Source organism: Rhopalosiphum maidis, chromosome 3 (genome assembly GCF_003676215.2).
Source record: "Rhopalosiphum maidis isolate BTI-1 chromosome 3, ASM367621v3, whole genome shotgun sequence".
Taxonomy (NCBI): domain Eukaryota; kingdom Metazoa; phylum Arthropoda; class Insecta; order Hemiptera; family Aphididae; genus Rhopalosiphum; species Rhopalosiphum maidis.
The window spans coordinates 37,912,674-37,931,741 of record NC_040879.1 but is presented as its reverse complement, the minus strand read 5'-3'; the positions used below and the strand labels follow the sequence as shown (position 1 = coordinate 37,931,741).

The 19,068-nt window shown below is 24.0% G+C and overlaps 1 pseudogene; it reads right to left on the bottom strand.

Moving 5' to 3' along the window:
* Nucleotides 1–667: 667 nt before the first annotated feature.
* LOC113557916 lies at nt 668–15,086 on the bottom strand (annotated as a pseudogene).
* Between the last annotated feature and the right edge of the window lie 3,982 nt (nt 15,087–19,068).

The window sequence follows — 19,068 nt, the reverse complement described above, 5'->3', positions numbered from 1 at the left end:
TAACTGAATTTCGACATCGAGTTAACCAAGTCTAATTTGTAGATAATATATTGGAAAATTGTTAGAACGGTCCACATTATATAGGCTCGAAACGCTCGAGCGCAATCGTACTAATTACTAGATTACAATAGCAAGTGTGCTTCACCGACTCACACAGTTCAGAACCTCGCAATTAATAAAATATTAAATAATCCGAAATAACAAAAAATATTAATTTTTAATAACTCTGTAGTATAATATAGTATGTTAAATTATGGACATTATATTTTATACGTATGTTATATGTATGTATATGTATGTGTGTTAATACTTGTATAGACCGGGAAATTTATAATAAGTTCAATAATGAGTTTCCGTAACGTATCATCTTCTCCAGTTGACATACTTGATATTAATCGACACGCAAGGATGGATAGGCACAATTTTTCGGCCTAGGAAATGTATTTAATATTGTTATAATATCTAATATTAGACATAAAAACAAGTATTACTAGTATTTTTTTAAAGGCTATAGAGAGTGGATGGATCAAATCCCTCCCCCCGTATACAGTTTTAAAAATTACAATTTTGTTTATTGACTTTTAAATTTATTAAAATAAAATTTGCACATAAATAATATAGCAAAACAAACTAATATGGGAGTTCTTTATTAAATAAAGCACTTTTTTTAAAACTCAAAACAGCTATACAAAACACCAGGTTTTTTAAACATTGATAAATCCAATTCTTTTTCACTTAATTTTTCCTACAATTTGAACATAAATATTTATATTTCAATAAATAAAATACACATTGAGATAAAAAAAAACACAAGAAATTTTAATATAAGCTGCGTCAATGCATTAACGACAGTTTACCAATTGCGCCTAAAATTACTTTTTTATAACCATTTGGCAATTGCGCTCTAAACATTTTAGGGTTGATAGACCAGTTGCATTCAAAACATTTTACAATACCTAAGGAAAATGTATTAGTTAGGTATAATTATTATAACATAAATGAAAACACTGACCGATTTTTTGTGAGTATTAATATTTAATACATAATATAATATAAATAAATAAATATTTTTTTTCGCGTCTTACAAGTTATTTTTTGATCGTCAATTATTCAAAATTAAATACCAGTTACATTAGTTATAATTCGTTTCATAAGATTCCCGATACTGTTATAAAATACCCAGTAACTTTAATCAGTAATCTGCAATTGATCAATAAATTAGTTTTAATTCGCAATCATTTTAGTGTATGTTATACAAGCACAATTGGTATACTTAAATATAAAGCGCGCAATTGGTCTATTAACATGATAGAAAAAAACTAATGTTTTTATCTATGTCATTATTACTATTTTTTGTTAATTTGTTATTCCTATTTAAAATATGGTTAACTTATATGGTTAGCTCGATTCACGGCTACAACGTTGGTATTATATATAGGCATATTATACACGTATAATCACCGTAGCCTTGATAAGAATTCAGAAATCACGTACGAAGATACACCTATAATTATAACCAGTACTAGATATAGTATATCTTAGCCCGTGTCAGAAATTAAAATAATTATGTCAATTTATTATGATAAATATATGATGAATTAGTAAATAATAAATATTAATAAATGTAAAAAATAATTCATGGTAATTTATGGCAAAATTAAAAACTGTTTATAGCACCATGAATCACCACTAATCCGATACGTCTCATACAAGGACGAAAAAAAATATGACACTAAGTTCAAAAAATTAACGAAAAGTAACGAAATTGTTATACAGGTATAACATTGTAATGTTGTACACATTTTAGTTGTTAATATTTTTTTACCTACTTCTAAAGCAAAATTGGTTACCAGTGTTTGAATATTGGCAATGTGGGTCGTATATCATTATTTTCTATGTATAATGCGAACTGTCCAAATTACATAAAAAATATTAATATTAATATTATTATTGATATTTTCAGAAAAATGGACTCTACAAAATGGCTATCTTCAATTTTTTTGAAAATAATTAAATAAAAAAATACATTTTCAAACTTTTTTACCAAAACATTAAAATAAATTAAAACATGAAATATTTGTAGTTCTTGTCCCTGTGAATTTTATTAAAAAATCAAAATTATGATATCTTCATTATTTCAGGAGATATCGCAATGGGTAAATCTTCACGGGACACTCTGTATATCATTAAATAGGTATTGTTTAATTGTTATTATAACTTATAATAGCGGTTCGTACCTAGGTGCGCAGGTGCAAGTGCACCAATGCTCCACATGCCATTTTATCAAAATAATAATATTATTATTATTGTTTTAGAATTAATCGTTATAATACACTGTGTCTATTAAGAACATATTATAATTTTGACATAAGTATTTATATTTCAATAAAAAATAAAATATTAAGATTACAAAATCCAAGCAATTTTAATATACAATGCATCAATACATTAACATGATAGAAAATAATGTAAGTTTTTATCTATGTCATTATTATTATTATTTTTTGTTAATTTGTTATTCCTACTAAAAATATGGTTAACTTATAGTTCTTTTATCATAGCTCGATTCACGGCTACAACGTTGGTATTATAATATATAGGCATATTATATATTATAATCAATGTAGCCTTGAAAAGAAGTCAGAGAGTCAGAACTCGCAAACTAAGATATACTATAACTTACTAATACTAGATATAGTATATCTTAGTCCGTGTTAGAAATTGAAATAATTATGTCAATTTAAAATTATGATAAAGATGTGATAAATTAGTAAATAATAAATATTAATAAATGTAAAAAGAACATTCATGACAATTTATGGCAAAATTAAAAAATGTTTATAGCAGTCTTCGAGCATACATCACCATGAATCACCGCCAATTCGATACGTCTCACACAAGGCCGAAAAAAAATATGACATGGAGTTCAAAAAATTAACGAAAAATAACGAAATTGTTATAGAGGTATAACATTGTAATATTGTACACATTTTAGTTGTCAATATTTTTTTACCTATTTCCAAAGCCTAACTGGTTACCAATGTTTGAATATTGGCAATGTGGGTCGTATATCATTATTTTCTATCAATATACTATACGTATCAATACTACAATTATATGCAGCAGTTAATGCGAATTAACTCAATGCGTATTGAGTTAATTCGCATCACAGAGCGAGTTTATATGCTATATGCACCTAAAATATCAAGATTATATGTTGAATAAAATTATATGTTAATACGAATGTTTTTTAGTCCATGTTTTATACTTTGGATTCCATAACCAAAATAATTATAATTTGACATTTTAAAATTCTCGCTAAAATATAAATTCGCATTAAAGCGTTTACATGTATTTCTTAATCCCGGATTAAGAGATAATTCGATTTGATGAATCGAATTAAATAATAAATGTGCATCAGCTTAATGCGAGTTAAAAATGCGTTTATATGCATCTAACTCTCGGACTAACTCAATGCACATTAACTGCTGCATATAAACGTAGGTAGTAAATAATACAAACCGTTAGAAAAATCTGACGTCTCCTTCATTACTGTTACTGATTCGAGCATTGATAACTAATTCTAATTTTTAAATTTAAATTCACAGTACTATCGGTATAACAAAATCCGATATCAAAAATGAATGCTATATTTTAATATACATTAAATGTTATATACAATTTATTATTTATAAGATGTATTATAATAATCCTTGATTTATAAATAGCATATATTTGAACAAAATGTGTTTAAACTCAAAGTTAATACAATTATTATATTGATGTGCTTAGTGGAAAAATCTGGAATGGTCAAAAGATCTGGAATAGTCAAAAGAAGTACTCTAAATAATGTTGTTCGTTTTTAAAACTGGTAAGCTTCATTCATAAAGTATTTATTTTCGTCTTTCTTCTCGTGAAAGACGTTTCTAATTGTATCGAATAATTTCAAGTATGTCAATTTGAGGAAATGGTGTATCTGTAAATCATATAAACATAATATATCATTTATTATAGTAGCGGCCAAACTTATGTATTTTTATTGTTTGGTACTTAAATATTAATGTTTTTATTTAGTTGGTATTTAGATAAATAATTATATTTTATAGTAATAACAATAAAAAAATAATATTATGAATCAAATGATTCAAATTCTACAAACGACACTCCCGGCGTATGCTTTTGGTGATGGTCATGTGTAAAAGCAATTAAATAGAAGTCCATTATAATATGTTATATTCCAAGTAATAAAAATTTTCTTTTAAGTGTGTTAAATTTATTGAGTGTTAATTTATTTATCTAAATACCAAATAAATAAAAACATTAATATTTAAGTACCAAACAATAAAAATACATAGGTTTGGCAGCTACTAAAATAAGTAATAATTTATTAGACATTATTAATTGTTATGTATTTATCGTTAACTATTTTAGGAACTTTGATAAGCTGTAGAAATAATTTTTTTTGTTTTCCTTCTTTTGAAAGACGTATCCTTGTCGAATAATAAATAAGTACGTCAACCAGAGGAAACGTTACGGAAACTTATTTTTAATTTGATTTTTATTATACAGAGCGATTCTTTTATCATTGTACTCTCATTATTTCATAAAGTGTTAGCTTTTTTCAAAATATTTAGTTTCATGGTTTTCTAAAACTATATATCATTTTTATTTTTTTCACCTTTATATTTAATAGTAAAATCACTATCAACTTTTGATTTTCAAATGACAACCTATACTTAAAATGTCATAAAATAGTAGGGCTATTTTTTTATGAATCTTAACGTTCAAACTATTATTTTTCATTAATTCGTTAGCGAGGTATAGCTTTTCAAAGTTGGGCGGTTTTCGATTTTTATAACACTTCTTGTTTTTGAAGACCAGTAGTCACATGGGTAATAATTAATAAATAATAAGAGGTATCTACATATTATAATAATAAACTCGTTATCGACTATCGACGCAAGTGATGAATTTTGTACCTGTAGTTACTACGTCAAACCAATAATAACATATTGTCATATCTAATTTAGATAATCATCAGTTATATAATTTTCTTGAACTGATGACATTTCATTTTTTTCATACTAAATTCTTAATATAATTTTCAAAGTATTTATATGCATTAACATATTTACAGCCAATAGATATATGTAGTATTGTTAATGCATAAATATTTTCACGTTCTACAATTAATTGTTTGCATTAATTTATCTATATTATTAATGACCACTAATTTAAAATGTTAATATCATTTATTAGCCCAAGATTATGAAAAGTCTATTCCAAATTTGATGACCAAATTTAATCAATTTTCATTTTGCAATTATTATGCAAAATATGAATAATGATAAACATGTGTTCAACAAATCAGAACAAATTCTTCATTAATCCCAGACTTAAGACAATAGTAACATTTAAAAGTGGCACTAATAATATATTAACATGTATATATAAATTGAATAATAATAACTAATAACTTAAATATAATTTTAAAAATATAATATAATTTTTTTCTTTAAATATTAATTTAATTTACTCTATTTATACGTATTATAATTATTTTCTTTGCATTATTATTATTAAATATATAAGAGTTATAATTTAAGTTTTAATGATCGATGTTGCTGCCCCAAATTTAATTTAACTACATAATAATATGAAGTATTAAAATTACAGTTGGTACATTAGCACTTACAATATTTTTTTATCATTTACAATTTTTGTTTATTATTTTTAATTTTCTTTACATATTGTTTATTGATAGTTTACAGTTTTCCTCAGGAACATAAATACGTAATTACTAGTTAGATAGAATTGATTATATTTTTAAATATGTACAACTATGTATTTTACATATATTTAACAGTTTAGCAAAAAAATGTCATGTAAATGTAGTTTAAAAATTAAAATTCTTATTGATACTTATTATATGTAATGTACTTTACCAATGTTATGTAAATATTGTGTGCATTTTATGTGATTGGCTTTGCTGTCCACGCCACAGATGAATATACTTCATATTGACCTATCAATTATTTTATTCAATGATATTGATATTGGATCAATAGGTACAATTATTCAAAAAAGGAAAAATTGATAATACAAATAATAAACACACTTTCAAATAAATTCAATCAAAATTATCTTGTTTTAGTGTATGTTTGTATTTGCTCATATTTTTATTTGTATTTGTCTGTTTTTAAAACTTTTAAATTCCCAAGTGGCCAAGTCTAGCTATAACCTTTTAAGTTTTTGCTAACTTTTAATCGTTGTAACAACATCCAAGCCCTAGCTATTATTATTTAATATTGGATAAATCATATCTTTATGTTGTGAGAAGGTGATGTTCTTTTAAAAACTGTTTGATTTTTATGCATCATTTAGCTAGATGTTGAACGCGAAATTTAATCATACAAGTTTTTGAAATCAATGTTTTCATTTTGCAGTGTTTAGAAATGGTAGGTTTATCTAATGTTAAGGTTATTCAAACAAAATGTGAAAGTAGGTATGATAATAGTATGAATAGGGCCTGAAATTCATGCATTGAAAACTATCAAAATATGCGCTTAAAATAATTAAATTATGTGCTAAATATGTATTTTGTTTTTTTTTTTGGTAAAAATAATAATTAAAAGATGGGAAAAAATATCCACAATTTTAATATAATTTAATATGCTATATTTACTTAAAGAATTAAAATTTACAATTAGGAATTTTGAATATTTTGATAGGGTCTCAAATACAAATGAATGACAATTATCAGCCCGACCAAGCAACGACCTTTAATTTTAATCAGGTTTTTATTTTTTAATGGCTACGTTATAAGCACATATTTTTCAACAAATACATTTTGAAATAAACTTATTATGAAATATTAATAAAAAAAAAAATAATGATGACACTAAAATTCAATTTTATTTTTAAGTATGCATATACTTTAAAAAAACCTCAAAATATGCGAAAATATGTATACATTAAAATTTCATTTTTGAACTCGTTAGATTGTGATTTGAATTTTAATCTCATCCAGCAACGTTTTGATGCACTCAGTAAAAACATATAAATGCATGAACTTCCGGGCCCTAGTTATTATCTATTATTTAAATTAAAAAATATATTTAGTTACCTAAATTAGTCAAAAAGTATAGGTACCTATTTGTATAAATTTTAAATAATTCTATGCTGTATAATATAATTTATATAAAAATTTGGTATAAATAGCTATTGCCTATTTATTTACTGTGTGCTATGTGTTTTATATTATAAATAATAAATATTATGTTATGATTATACTAGAATAATATACAATATACAATATTGTAATAATATTATGTAGGTATATTATATTATTATCTAATGCATTGTTTTTTTTTTTTAATACAATCATGCGATTTTACCTATGTAATAATATATTAAGCTTAAATTAAGATACCAAATACACGTTATATGACTAAAAGAAATTGATAGATAGCTTAAAGATTATTAAGGTTGTACAAGAATGCATCGGCGTATAACAGAAGCACAAATGTATATTATTTTATTATTATTCATTGATGGCATTTTATAAATTAAATACAAAATTCAAATGTTAATAACTTCTTTAATTATTATGATGCATAATTATGAATGATACGTCAAAACTCATTAAAAAATAAATTGTATATGAACCATATTTCAAAAATATATGTTCCTATTTTAATTTTTAAAGTTACCCTTAAAGTTTCTCCTTTTTAATTAATAATAAAAAAAAAATTAATATCAAATTAGTTAAGATTATATGATTCAAAGAGGTTTTCACATAGATCATTTTTCTTTCATTTAAGTATATCATGCTGAAATCTGCTAGTACATGAAATTGGGAACACTCTGTATAATTGTTAATGCATAAATATGTTCACGTTATACAATAAATTAATTGTTTGCATTAAAACCGGGCCTTAGTCACAAATCAATTCCTACTTAATTTTATTTATATTATTAATGACTGCTATAAAATGTTAATATCATTTATAATCCCAAGATTATGAAAAATCTATTCCAAATTTGATCAAGTTTAATTAATTTTTATTTTGAAATTATGCAAAATATGAATAATGATAAACATGTGTTCAAAAAATCAGAACAAATTCTTCATTAATCCCAGACTTAAAACAATAGTAACATTTAAAAGTGGCACTAATAATATATTAACATGTATATATAAATTGAATAATAATAACTAATAACTTAAATATAATTTTAAAAATATAATATAATTTTTTTCTTTAAATATTAATTTAATTTACTCGGTTTAAGAGTTTAAAGTTACTTTAATTTGTATTTTAAATCAAAACCGCATAGATATAATAATAGCCAATATGTTTATAAAAAATACATTTATTACTTACTGTTAATAAACAAATTATAAAAATAGGTACCTATTTAAATGTATATATATTTCACATATTAAGTCAATAATTACAACATTAATCATGTAATAATTATAAATGTATACATGCCTAATTATAATATTATAGTTAAATTAAATCATAATCAATAATTAGCACCAGAGCCGTAGCTAGGGTTTAGCGAAACTTGCCCAGGCCAGGGGCACAACGAAAAAAGGGGCGCAAAATCCAGAATTAAATATACCATATATTACCTATACCAATTATTAATATTTTATTTAGAATATGGGCAAAATAATTATACTAGAATAGTTATGCTATAGTACTTTATTATGGTGTATTGTGTACAAAAATATTACAATTTACAAGTGTTTATAAAATAATATATCATTATAATACGACACCGAGACACCGAGTGCCCGAGTGATATTTTAAGAACTGTTAGTTGCCGATAATGTGATTTTATTTTTATATTATAGAAGCTTAAACTGCTGTTTATACTACCACCCCACCTCGGCACGTATGACAATTGTTAACATAATGATTTTCAAATCGATTATTATTATTAATTCATAGCTGTATGTTTAATTTAAAATTAGGATTTTAAATGTTTTATTTTTATATTTTAAAGACCTTCAACAATTTATTCATATTTATGGGTAGTAAATAACTACTCCTGTTTTAATATTTAGTTTTTTTGTATCAGTCTATGAAAGGAAACACTTGTGAAAGAAGTTTTAGTAAACTGAAAATTATTAAGAACTGTCAAAAAATGTTACAGGAAAAATCGACAAATATACGTATTATATCGATTATTATATAACGTGAATTGGCTTCAAAAATTAATTTTGAAAATGTTATAGATGAATTTGCTACTAAAAACACGAAAAGTGAAATTTTGAAATGTAAAAAAGTACAGTTATTTTTTAAATTATTATATAAGGTTATAATAAGTTTGGCAGTGTTTTTTTTCTTATTAAATATAATAATTATTATAATAGCTAATAAAAATTAAATAAAATAACAAATGTATAAATCTTTTATATGTGTACGTGGGCGAGGGGAAGGGGTAAATAATATTTTTACAAGGACGGAAATATGTTAAATGGTCAGGAGCGCAAATTAACATGCTACGACTCTGATTAGCACATATTATAAGTCATGTAAATTGTAGTTGTATTATATAAAATTGTTAAAAATCGTAAAAATAGTAATAATTATAATAATAAATACGAATCAAAATATCACTTTCATATTATTTATTAATTTTTTGTCAAAATCCTCAAAATAATGAGCCACGTTTTCTACATAATCATCTAAAGATATTTTATTATTTTAATATTTTGCATGTATATTGTATATATATTTTTTTTTATTTTGAATTTCTATATTTAAATGGTTCATTTATACTATTTATTTTTATGTAATTTTCTTATTGAATTTGTTTAAGTTTGTCTAAATATATAAAAATATGAGGATGATTTAAATTAAAACTTTTATTAAAATGAGAATGAAACGACTCACAAGCATTAGTCGTTCTGTTCAAATCTGCTATAGCAACAGCCCATATATTTGGAGAAAAAGCAGCATCATTACTTATATAATTATTTAATAAATAATCTGAAAATAGTATTAATCTATGGTCATTTGGCTCAGAACTCATTAAAAATACTTCAAAATTATCAAAAACCATCCCGGGCTCTAAAAAAACTAATCCAAAACATTTAATTATCCAATTTCTTATAGTCGAGGCTTAGGCTACACTTAGTCATACTGATTGAACATACCTATACTATATGGTTGTAATAAATGAAAACGACAACCATAAATTTGAATATTTGACCAGTTAGATTTACATGCTTTGTGTATGGCTTTTTCGAAGTCAATGACAACATACTTTGGCTCAAATAAGTAATTAGCATGAATAAAAATATCAACTATTAATTTAAAACATTGCAAATAAATGTTTTGAGTTGTTGTTTTTAATAAACAAAAAACTAAAGATTTAATGGCCATTAAAATAGCCATGTATAGTAAATAGCTGCAAAAACAATTAAGAATTCAAGTGTATTTAAATATTCAAATGTACCATCCATTCTGCAGTTGATAACATTTTTAGATTTGTTTTGCACCCAAAAATTATAATACCATTTTCTTTGTCATTACTAAGTATACAATTTGCATCTTGATTGGTTACCACCTGTATAACATCCAGCATAGTTTGAACTTCTTGCCCAGATTTTTGCAAAGGAGGGAATTTCTTTTGCTTTGAATTGTAAATATTTCGATTAATATTATGCAAGTCATTTACGTACTTGCAACGCTTCAGATCGAGGAATGCTTTTAATAACAGCTAGTACACACTAAACGCTCGATTAGTTCCTACGTCATATGCGTTATCATGATATACATTTTATCAATCGGATCGTTTTAGATCTAAACAAATAAAGATGCTTATTTAAAATGTATACAAAATAAATTATTAAATTAATTTTGCTTGTTAAAACAATTTAAAACAGTTTAGAGTATTTTTTATTTTTATTTTGTGAATAGATCTAATAGATTTAGCTGTTTCAAAAGACTATAACTTACGAACTTATTTTATTTTATATACATTTCAAATTTTTAAATGTGTATTTTGTTTTGTTTGGGTCCAAAATGAAATTTTGACAAGGATTAATAACGTACGAGACGTCTCACTAATCGTCCGTATTTTACTATAGGTTTCTCATTATTATCTTCAACAGCTTTACGTTTTGCCGATACTGATACAATTTGCCGTTGTACATTTTGATCTCTAAAAACACAATTATAATTTCAAGTTTTAAAAAATTAATACTTTTAAAATATATTCTTTAATTAAATTGTATAATAATTCTGTATAATATTGTACTTGCTAATTTGCACTATGTTTATCATGATCAACATTTTGTACAGCGATGTTCGTTGTTTAACCAAAGATTTTCACAAAAGCTTTTGCAAGCTTTGATTATACATCGCCATTTGTTAACCCAAAGGTCCCAAAGGTCTATTTACTTAAAAAAATTTAAAATTGTCTAATACTAAAAGTATATTTCCACGTTCTGATTCGATAAATTGAGCCATTATAGCGTATAACTGTATAAGCTTATAAGACTCTAGGACGGGTACTGAACACAATTTATAATATTTTAATTTCTATCTGATATTTCCAATTATTAGATCCACAATATGTGGCAAAGTTCATTAGATATGAAATGATTGACGATTTTCGTCTGAGATACGATTGTTCCGTGTTCGTTCGAACATTTTGTGACTTTCAAATACTATAACACGTCGCGTCGCGAACTGTCCGGTCGCGTCGTACAGTCACTTAGTTTAAAAATATTTATTTTTTTGGGTGGAATTTACATGTATCTTTTTTACTTGGATATTTTCCCGGGTGGAATTTACCATAGACCTTGTTTTACCCCATAATAACTGATTGGAATACAAAAAAATTCTTTAAATTCTTTAAAAATTCTTAAATTTCACCTTTAACTATTAATAAATCTTTAGAAATCCCAATTTATTATAGGAAAAACCTAATGATATCTAATTAGAATCCATAAAATTTTTTAAAATTCTTAAAAAACCCATAAATTTCAATTTTAACATTTAGGAAATCATTAGAAATCCCAATTATTCCTAGAAAAAACCCAATGATAACTGATCAGAATCAAAAAAATTCTTTAAAATTCCATAAATTTCCGTATTATCCATTAATTAATCATTGGAAATCCCAATTATTCCTTAAAAAAACCCATAATAACGGACTAGATTCCATAAAACTTCTTAAAATTCTTTAAAAATCCATGAATTTTCCTATTATCCATATAAAAATCATTAGACCTGTTAATTTCGAACGGAATTTAAAATCTCCCGTTACGAGCATATTACAATGCTTACCTCTAAAACAATGTTTTTCATTTTAAAAATTGTTATGTTGAATTCTTATTTATACACCTTCTCGTTAGAGACGTGTTGACTGAGCAGGACTTCACGGTGGGCCATACCGTCTGAGGACTGCAATTAAACAGTTTTTAATTTTGCCATAAATTGCCATGAATTATTTTTTACATTTATTAATAATTATTATTTACTAATTTATCACATAATCTTTATCATAATTGACATAATTATTTTAATTTCTGAAATGGACTAAGATATACTATATCTATAGTACTAATTATTATAGTATATCTTTGTCTACGATTTCTTTCTTCTTTTCAAGTCTACGGTGATTATACGTGTATAATATGTATATAGTAGATAGAGATGGAGAGTAGAAATAAAATAGATTTGTTAAATTTGAATGCAATGGTAGGTATCATTGTATACAAATAAGGATTCTGAACTGAGATGGTTTGTCAGTCTACGATAATTAATAGGATATATTATATAATTATATTACCTAGGTATATTTAAATTGTAATACATCGTTATTTTACGTGATTTCGTAAAAAATTAAATTTCATACGCTTATAAATTGTTTTCTATATTGATTCTAGAATTTTTTTTCACAGTTATTTGGTGAAAAAATTATGGAGAACCTTTAATTGGGTTTTTTATCCTTATAAATATTAATTACAAAAATTTTATGAATTTTCAACTTTAAAATGCCTTGTAAATTTTCGCGATTTTGACATATTCGTAAACATTTGAAATTTAAATGCTTAAAAACAAAAATTGTGACTAACGATTTTTGATTTTTTTTTACTACAATAAGAAAAAGTTATAATAAACATTTGATGTGCCAATTTTTTTTTATTGGCATATCAAGAAAAAAAAAATTAGAAAAATCAAAAATTTCAATTGTCTTTAAATAGTTTAAAATTTTTAAAATTTTATAGTAAATATATAACGCTAATATAAACATTTGGTGAAAATTTAAAGTATTTAAAATGGTTCATTTTTGAGTTATAGCAAAATAAAAAATAGATTTTGTCGAAAACTGATTATGCGTGAAAATTTCCGGTTTTCCGTTACTTTATTGGGGTTTTTCTTAATGCTTTTGAAAACTACTGGAAATTTTTTACTTTTGACCCCCTAAAGTACCAACTAGATGAATTTTCCTTTTCAAAGAGGGGCTGAAATCAAAAATTAAAGCATTATTTCTACTCCAAAATGTGATGACAGACACAAAAATTAAAAATAAAACATACATCATTGTAAAATCAATACATTAATCACTCCGTTCAGAATCTAATTCATAGATAGTTATCTATTTTTTAATATAGGCTGACTGATCGTCTCTAATAAGAATCGTTTTTTTGTATACAATAATGTATATCATTGAATTCAAATTTATAACATACCTATTTTCTAGGCTACCACACGATTGCGTACGATACATCTTTTTGGGAACACTACGATTGCGTACGTTAAACAATTAACTTTAATAGGTTTACCCAAAAAGTCAAACGATTGAGTACGATTTTCTGTACAACGTTGCCACATTTACATTTTTATTTGTGATCAGTAAAAATCAAAATTTTGAAAAAATGACTTAAGTCTAAAATATTTAAAAATAATATGTTAACAAATATGTTAGGTATAATATAGTATATAAAAAAAAATAATTAAAAATAATAAGTTATTTCAATTGAAAATGTTGTACATTGGTACCTCTTAAATAATTAATTTTTGATAAATTTAATATGTTATAATATTGTTATGCATTTTATACTTTTTATACTATTTTATATTTTTTTATAGTTTCTTTTACTAAATCAGCATTTTCTGATTTTTTTAACCCGGTCCCTTTAAATATTGATTTAATTTTGGTACATGTTTCCTCTTGCGTTTCTTTTAGAATTGAAATAACTACATGGACAGAAGGATGGGAGCTATGAAATAGGGCATAGTACGTTCGATGAAAACTTTCGGATCCATTTGTCGTACTTAAAAAAAAAAAATCAAAATTATTGTTATTATAGCGATTATATATTTGAATATTTACCTGGGATTTTCGGATGGCTCTTGTGCCCAAATTTCCGGTGGAAATAAACAACCATTCTCTATGTATGTATTTAAAATGTAGTCGGAAAATAAACTCCCGATATTTAAATCGGGACAAAATGATATAAGTTCACTAAATGTATTTTGAAAGGGTAAAATGGTAATCCAAAAAAAAGTTTTAACCATTTTCCCAAATCGGAGTTTTTAATGTGGGCTAAACGAAGTTCTTTTTTAGAATTAATCTACAAATATCCCAAATGTACATATTGATTTTAATTTATTTAATTCAATAAACTCACTTTGCGCCACCAGGACTGTCCTAAATTAATTCGACATGCATCTATTTCAATGATAGGGAAAACTTCTTTTGCCACTTCATGGGCACCGATTTTAAAATCCAAATGTAGTTTAAGAACCAATACATCTTTAAAAATAATTTGTTCGCATAAATCTTGTAAAAACAATCATGTGTCTACGTAAATTTGCTTTGATTTATTCAGTAATGAAAAATATGCTATACTGATACATAAAACCCATTTTTAAAACAATTGATTGTATAAAATTGAGCAAAAAAATTTGGTGCATAATTGAAAGTACCATCAGCGAAAAATTCAATTGTACTTGTCAAAAAAGTAAGATTTTGTTTGTAACAAACAATTTATTGTCGGGAATGAAAACACATTGTTTACCTTGGAATTTTATTATATCGTCATCTTCCATTGCTTTACCATTGCAAGTTGTTCAATTGACACGTAAATAATTAATAATAATAATAATTTTACACATAATAATTTTTTTGACGTTTATCGTACATTGTTTTCCGAGAATTGATCGTAAATATCTATGCTCGGTTTCAGAGTGATTTATGAATTTTTATTGGTTAATATGGGTTTATTTAAGGAATGATTGGGATTATTAAGGGATTTTTAAAGAATAATATGGATATTTATATATTTTTAAAGATTTTTTATGGATTCTAATCAGTTAGTATTGGGTTTTTAAGGAATTACTGGGATTTATAAGATCGATTAAAGATTTATATGAACATTTTTAGAATTTAATTCATTGTAATGGGTTTTTTTGACGAATGATTGGATTTTTAAGGATTTTTTAAAGAATAATGTGGAAATTTATGGGTTTTTTTAAGGAATTTAAGGGATTTAAAATAATAAATATTTAGAAATCCCAATAATTCCTTAAAAAAACCAATAAGAATTCCTTAAAAACCCAATATTAACTGATTAAAATCCATAAAAATTCTTAAAATTCTTTAGAAATTCATAAATTTCCATATCATTCTATAAAAAATCCTTAATAATCCCAATCATTCCTTAAAAAAACCCATAATAATCGATTATAATCCATAAAATTCAATAAAAATCCAAAAATTTCCCTATTATCCTTTAATAAATCCTTAATATTCCCAATCATTCCTTAAAAAAACCCATAATAACCAATAAAAATTCATAAATTTTCATATCATTCATTAATAAATCTTTAGAAATCCCAATTTATTATAGGAAAAACCCAATGATAACTAATTAGAACCCATAAAATTTCTAAAAATTCTTAAAAAAACCATAAATTTCCCTTTTAACATTTAGGAATTCATTAAAAATTCCAATTATTCCTAGGAATAACCCAATAATAACTAATTAGAATCCATAAAATTTCTTAAAATTATTAAAAAACCCATAAAATTCAATTTTAACATTTAGGTAATCATTAGAAATCCAAATGAATCCTAGGAAAAACCCAATATTAACTGATTAGAATCCATAAAATTTCTTAAAATTTTTAAAAAATCCATAAATTTCCCTATTAACATTTAGAAAATCATTAAAAATCCCAATTATTCCTAAGAAAAACACAATATTAACTGATTAGAATCCATAAAATTTCTTAAAATTCTTAACAAACCCATAAATTTCCTTATTATCTATTAATAAATCATTAGAACTCCTAATTATTCCTAGGAAAAACCCAATAATACTTAATTAGAATCCTTAAAATTTTTTAAAATTACTAAAATATTCATAAATTTCCCTTTTAATATTAGAAAATCGTTAAAAATTCCAATTATTCCTAGGAATAACCCAATAATAACTAATTAGAATCCATAAAATTTCTTAAAGTTATTAAAAAACCCATAAATTTCCTTATTATCTATTAATAAATCATTAGAACTCCTAATTTTTCCTAGGAAAAACCCAATATTAACTGATTAGAAACCATAAAATGTCTTAAAATTCTTAAAAAAAACCATAAATTTCTCTTTTTAAATTTAGGAATTCATTAAAAATTCCAATTATTCCTAGGAATAACCCAATAATAACTAATTAGAATCCATAAAATTTCTTAAAATTATTAAAAAACACATAAAATTCCCTTTTAACATTTAGGAAATCATTAAAAATTCCAATTATTCCTAGTAAAAACCCAATAATAACTGATTGGAATACAAAAAAACTCTTTAAATTCCTTAAAAATCCATAAATTTAACATTTAACTATTAATAAATCATTAGAAATCCCAATTTATTATAGGAAAAACCCAATGATAACTAATTAGAATACATAAAATTTCTAAAAATTCTTAAAAAAACCATAAATTTCCGTTTTAGTATATAGTAAATGATTAAAATTCCAAATATACCCAGGAAAAACCCAATAATACTTAATTAGAATCCTTAAAATTTTTTAAAATTCTTAAAAAACCCAAAAATTTCAATTTTAACATTTAGAAATTCATTAGAAATCCAAATTATTCCTAAGAAAAACCAATAATAACTAATTAGAATCCATAAAATTTCCTAAAATTCTTACAAAATCCATAAATTTCCCTTTTAAAATTTGGGAATTCATTAAAAATTCCAATTATTCCTAGGAATAACCCAATAATAACTAATTAGAATCCATAAAATTTATTAAAATTCTTAAAAAACCCATAAATTTCCCTTTTAACATTTAGAAAATCATTAAAAATCCCAATTATTCCTAAGAAAAACACAATATTAACTGATTAGAATCCATAAAATTTCTTAAAATTCTTAACAAACCCATAAATTTCCTTATTATCTATTAATAAATCATTACAACTCCTAATTATTCCTAGGAAAAACCCAATAATACTTAATTAGAATCCTTAAAATTTTTTAAAATTCCTAAAATATTCATAAATTTCCCTTTTAATATTTAGAAAATCGTTAAAAATTCCAATTATTCCTAGGAATAACCCAATAATAACTAATAAGAATCCATAAAATTTCTTAAAATTCTTAAAAAACCCATATATTTCAATTTTAACATGTAGGAATTCATTAGAAATACCTATTATTCCTAGAAAAAACCCAATGATAACTAATCAGAATCAATAAAATTCTTTAAAATTCCATAAATTTCCGTATTATCCATTAATTAATCATTGGTAATCCCAATCATTCCTCAAAAAACCCCATAATGACTGACTAGATTCCATAAAATACTTAAAATACTTAAAAAATCGCTAAAAAAATTTTCCCTATTATCTATTAATAAATCATTAAAAATTCCAATTGAACCTAGTAAAAAACAAAATAATCACTGATTGTAATCCAAACAATTTCTTAAAATACCTAAAAAATCCATAAATTTCCCTTTTAATATTTAGAAAATCATTAAAAATCCCAATTATTCCTAGGAAAAACCCAATATTATCTGATTAGAAACCATAAAATGTCTTAAAATTCTTAAAAAAAACCATAAATTTCCCTTTTTAAATTTAGGAATTCATTAAAAATTCCAATTATTCCTAGGAATAACCCAATAATAACTAATTAGAATCCATAAAATTTCTTAAAATTATTAAAAAACCCATAAAATTCCCTTTTAACATTGAGGAAATGATTAGAAATCCCAATTTATTATAGGAAAAACCCAATGATAACTAATTAGAATCCATAAAATTTCTTAAAGTATTAAAAAACCCATAAATTTCAATTTTAACATTTAGGAAATCATTAGAAATCCCAATTATTCCTAGGAAAAACCCAATATTAACTGATTAGAAACCATAAAATTTCTTAAAATTCTTAAAAAAACCATAAATTTCCCTTTTTAAATTTAGGAATTCATTAAAAATTCCAATTATTCCTAGGAATAACCCAATAATAACTAATTAGAATCCATAAAATTTCTTAAAATTATTAAAAAACCCATAAAATTCCCTTTTAACATTTAGGAAATCATTAAAAATTCCAATTATTCCTAGTAAAAACCCAATAATAACTGATTGGAATACAAAAAAACTCTTTAAATTCCTTAAAAATCCATAAATTTGACATTTAACTATTAATAAATCTTTAGAAATCCCAATTTATTATAGGAAAAACCCAATGATAACTAATTAGAATCCATAAAATTTCTTAAAATTCTTAAAAAAACCATAAATTTCCCTTTTAACATTTAGAAAATCATTAAAAATCCCAATTATTTCTAGGAATAACCCAATAATAACTGATCAGAATCAAAAAAATTCTTTTAAATTCCATAAATTTCCGTATTATCCAATAATTAATCATTGGAAATCCCAATCATTCCTCAAAAAACCCCATAATGACTGACTAGATTCCATAAAATTACTTAAAATTCTTAAAAAATCCCTAAAAAAAGTTTCCCTATTATCTATTAATAAATCATTAAAAATTCCAATTGTTCCTAGTAAA